Raw genomic sequence first — 5,000 nt, 5'->3', positions numbered from 1 at the left:
ACAGTTGATAAGGCAGACATTTGAAAGATGCGTCGCCGGTACGAGGACCGTGCGATCAGCCCAAAGTTATTCAGAGTCACCAAGGCAAACGGACCGGACGAGCCGACCGATTGGTTTTGATCTAATAAAAGCGTCCCTTCCATCTCTGGTCGGGACTCTGTTTGCATGTATTAGCTCTAGAATTACCACAGTTATCCAAGTAACGTGGGTACGATCTAAGGAACCATAACTGATTTAATGAGCCATTCGCGGTTTCACCTTAATGCGGCTTGTACTGAGACATGCATGGCTTAATCTTTGAGACAAGCATATGACTACTGGCAGGATCAACCAGGGAGCTGCGTCAACTAGAGCTGAGCAGCCGGCCGCCCGGGAGTGTGTCCCGGGGGCCCGCGCGAACACGCAAGCGTCCGCTCAATCATTCTGCAAACAGGAGGAGGCTGAGCTCCCCTGCACAATACACCTCGAAACCCTCTCAGGTCCCGGCGGCGCGCAGCGCCGTCCCAAGTACTTGGTCGGGTTCGAGAGAGGCGCAATCGCCCGGAGTTAGGCGAGTAGACGCTTTCGGTGCGACCACCCGTGCTCCCAACTGAGCTTGCCGCTGCCGACAGAGGCCCGGGAGCGTGCTGTCGTGGCATTGCCGGCGGGAGACAACACGCGCCACCTACGGTGACCGGCAGCTCCAACGCCAGCGCCACAGAAGGACAAAAGCCCCACTTGGGTGCCGAAGCGAACTCTCCCAGCACAGCGCACGCGCCAACACATCCGCACAGCTGCGATACAAACCACCAGCGAGAACCGCTGGGGCGACCGAGCAGCAGACGGCGTCGCGGCGCCGAGCGCCGGGCGGCGGCGCATCCTCAACGCACACAGTCCTCAATCGGACCAGCACACTGAAGATGTCCACCGCGCTTCGCACCGGGCCCGCGAGGACCTACTTTGGCCGCACGGCGCCGCGCGCAGGGTGCGCCGGCGCGCAGCTGCGACGCCTGCCGCGTCCGTCGGCCGGCGCGCCTGCCACTGGCCGCCCCCACCAGCCGGCTGTAGCGCGTGCGCCCACGCACCGCGCGGCCAGCACGCCGGGAGGCGCCCCCTCACCGGCCGGGGACGGTCCCACCCAGCCACCGCCGCGTATCGCTTCACACCCAGATGCCGTTCAGTTTCGTCGGCATGGTGGGTATCGCTGGAACAACCGGTTCGTACCTCAACCTATCGTCGCCATCACCGATTCACCCCTAGCGAGAACAACCGCACCACAACAGGTTACCATTTGTTCATTTGCGTAACTTCACCAGAAAACGCAGGCGTCCATCGCCATTTGCAACTTCAACGATTATTGCATGCCTGTGTCAGGTGTCACGCCACACTACGTCTGCCCACATACACGCAACAAAATGTGCACGCCTAGACAATACGTGGAAGGTGGCCCCCGTACGTATGCGATGTCCATTGCTCGAACGACTGTCAACCGGCCTCTGTAGCATGTCGCAGATATGGAACGCGGTGCACCATGCCATCACGGTGTGTGAGGAGAGACGACTAGGTCCGAATACATCAACAGACAGCTCATGCTGATCGCCATCCACGGCGTCCGTTCCTCCCACACGTCTCTATGGCGTACCACACTGCAATCCAGCTCTCATAGGGAGACGACACGTAGCTGCGTGCACAATATTTGCACTGTATGGTCCGCCGTTTTTGGGCGCAGTCGTTGTACGGTCACACATGTGCCACGATGTATCATTCGGTACATAAGGACGAATGTGCAGTACAGATTGTGGTTTACGCGTACGACATTAGCGGACGGTTGACACAGGCCGCACCACAACGTAGCCTGAGTACGTCGCATGCGAAGGGCATTGAACATGCAAACTTCTCACCAACCAGCTTGCGAAGGCAGGGGGGCAAGGTGGGGACGTGGGGAGGGGCGGCATGTACGTCCTGCTGCCATCCACATTACAGTGTACAGCAGGAGCATGTGGAAAGTCAGCAAGACTTGCAAGGTGTTTAACATGAAGCGATACACAGGGGAGCGGGCAGTGCGAGTAGCGAACTATATTGCGAGGGTTGCGGGTGGGCAACACTACACTAATTGAACGAGTCGTATAACAATTACAGAGCAGGTTTAGGCGACAACATGGGTTACGTTAGGGGACAACGTGGGTTACGTTAGGGGACAACGTGGGTTACTTTAGGGGACAACGTGGGTTAGGTTAAGGCACAACGTGGGTTAGGTTAAGGCACAACGTGGGTTAGGTTAAGGCACAACGTGGGTTAGGTTAAGGCACAACGTGGGTTAGGTTAAGGCACAACGTGGGTTAGGTTAAGGCACAACATGGGTTAGGTTAAGGCACAACATGGGTTAGGTTAAGGCACAACATGGGTTAGGTTAAGGCACAACATGGGTTAGGTTAAGGCACAACGTGGGTTAGGTTAAGGCACAACGTGGGTTAGGTTAAGGCACAACGTGGGTTAGGTTAAGGCACAACATGGGTTAGGTTAAGGCACAACATGGGTTAGGTTAAGGCACAACATGGGTTAGGTTAAGGCACAACATGGGTTAGGTTAAGGCACAACATGGGTTAGGTTAAGGCACAACATGGGTTAGGTTAAGGCACAACATGGGTTAGGTTAAGGCACAACATGGGTTAGGTTAAGGCACAACGTGGGTTAGGTTAAGGCACAACGTGGGTTAGGTTAAGGCACAACGTGGGTTAGGTTAAGGCACAACATGGGTTAGGTTAAGGCACAACATGGGTTAGGTTAAGGCACAACATGGGTTAGGTTAAGGCACAACATGGGTTAGGTTAAGGCACAACATGGGTTAGGTTAAGGTACAACATGGGTTAGGTTAAGGTACAACATGGGTTAGGTTAAGGTACAACATGGGTTAGGTTAAGGTACAACATGGGTTAGGTTAAGGTACAACATGGGTTAGGTTAAGGTACAACATGGGTTAGGTTAAGGTACAACATGGGTTAGGTTAAGGTACAACATGGGTTAGGTTAAGGTACAACATGGGTTAGGTTAAGGTACAACATGGGTTAGGTTAAGGTACAACATGGGTTAGGTTAAGGTACAACATAGGTTAGGTTAAGGTACAACATAGGTTAGGTTAAGGTACAACATAGGTTAGGTTAAGGTACAACATAGGTTAGGTTAAGGTACAACATAGGTTAGGTTAAGGTACAACATAGGTTAGGTTAAGGTACAACATAGGTTAGGTTAAGGTACAACATAGGTTAGGTTAAGGTACAACATAGGTTAGGTTAAGGTACAACATAGGTTAGGTTAAGGTACAACATAGGTTAGGTTAGGTTAGGTTAGGTTACACGTTGTTGTAAGGAAAGGTGTAGGGGGGGGGGGGCGGGGGCGGCAGGTTCGTTGATAGTGATTATAGTAAGTGAATGCTTGTGACATGATCAGATTTGTCACGTCAGGATGCACCTTTGGCTTATTAGAGGCGGCGCTCCAATTCTATGCTTGTGTGAGACCTGTGTCTTTGACTCATGTCATTGTTTGTGCGCTGTGACAGGAGGTACTATTGTGATGTTGGGTGCACCGTTGTATAGGACATGTGTGGGTGTTGGTGCCTGGTCTGCGCAATGGTGGATGTCGAAAGGCTGGGATATTGTATTTTCCGCATGGACCTCCTGGTCTGGTTGTGATAGTGTGGATTGTGTAATGTGGCGGAGAAGATGCACTGGATGTTGTTCCATGCTGGTGCTTACATATTGTATGTGCGCCTGTTAGAAGCAGAGAGTGGTGCGTGATCAGAGTGTCTGGCTGACGTGTGGTTCCCATTGTGGGCAGACTCTTTCAGCATGTATACGGACAGTTGTGTATATTTGCTGTAGTTTGATGGCTCTGCATTGATTACTAATCAGCGCCGTGTGTACGGGTAATCTGGTTCCAGTCCAAAATGTTCCATCTGTGTACATTAGTGACAAAGACTCCCCCCATGCAGTGGGGCTCGGTCTGTTATAGCTCTTCCGCGTAATATATTTGCCCCACGTTTTTGCGACTGCGAGTGCGAGTGCAACGCGCATGGGGACCGACATGCTGATGGCTCGGTATCGGACGCCGTACAGTGAGCAACGCGATCGCGTCTCTCGCTCGTAAGTGGTACAGGTCGCGGCTCATGTATAGGGACAGCGGGAATGTCGCATATTGGAAATAACTCTTCATGAAACGCAAGTTATAGGGGTGGATTGCACTTTACGAGTGCGGGGAAACTTCCGCCGTTCATCCGCTGGAGGTGCGCGTGTGGCGGTTGGGGTGGTGCACGAACGGGTGCGGGTGGAGTCATTGCCGGTCCACGGCTTCGTGCGGCAGAGCCACTGGAGATTGGGTGCTATGGTCGACAGAGGCTGCAGGCTTTGTGGGTGGCGTCGAAAGGCGGGCACTGTGGCGCCATCGCTGTCTTAATCGGCTTGGCGTCGCATAGATGGCGGTATCGTCGTTGGAGGAGGTCATGTTGCGGGAGACCTACAGATGGCGGTATGTTTTGTGGTGCGGACGTAGTGTTGTCCGATGCGCATAGATGGCGGTATTGCATGTGGTGTCGCCCTATTTTCACAGATGGCGATACTGTTTTGCCGGCATGGGGTGGCGTAGTTCCGTCGGATCCCTGTAGGTGGCAGTGTGCTATGTCTACTGTCGACACCCACGTCACCACTATCTATCTATTTCCTAATACCTCGCCCCCCCCCCCCCCTACAGACTTATCACCACACACACTAACCGCCCCGGGGACTTGCCAACGACACACCCTATCCCAAGTCTATTTTCTTGCGGAGCATCATGTGTTATTATATTTTATTTCACATCCATCGGTTAGGGGGATTGGCGTTCACCGGACGGAGGCGGGGGGGACGGCGACAACGTACCAGACCCCGCCGGGCACCGCGACCGCCGCACAGCACCCGCCCGACGCCGCCGCCTCCACGCGACGCCCCGGCCGGTGGGCCGGCATCGACCGTCCGGCACCCACCGCGGCA

General features: G+C 54.1%; 1 non-coding gene across 1 annotated transcript in view; it reads right to left on the bottom strand.

The window, feature by feature from the left end:
- Positions 1–337, bottom strand: part of LOC124731027 — a 1,909-nt gene extending 1,572 nt beyond the window's left edge. Inside the window, exon 1 of the ribosomal RNA XR_007008142.1 lies at positions 1–337. This exon is cut by the window's left edge and continues 1,572 nt beyond it. This is a non-coding gene — a ribosomal RNA (small subunit ribosomal RNA).
- Positions 338–5,000: the final 4,663 nt, after the last annotated feature.

Source organism: Schistocerca piceifrons, unplaced genomic scaffold, assembly GCF_021461385.2.
Source record: "Schistocerca piceifrons isolate TAMUIC-IGC-003096 unplaced genomic scaffold, iqSchPice1.1 HiC_scaffold_1266, whole genome shotgun sequence".
Taxonomy (NCBI): domain Eukaryota; kingdom Metazoa; phylum Arthropoda; class Insecta; order Orthoptera; family Acrididae; genus Schistocerca; species Schistocerca piceifrons.
Note: the sequence above shows the minus strand (reverse complement) of the source record. Positions and strands in the feature narration are given on the sequence as shown.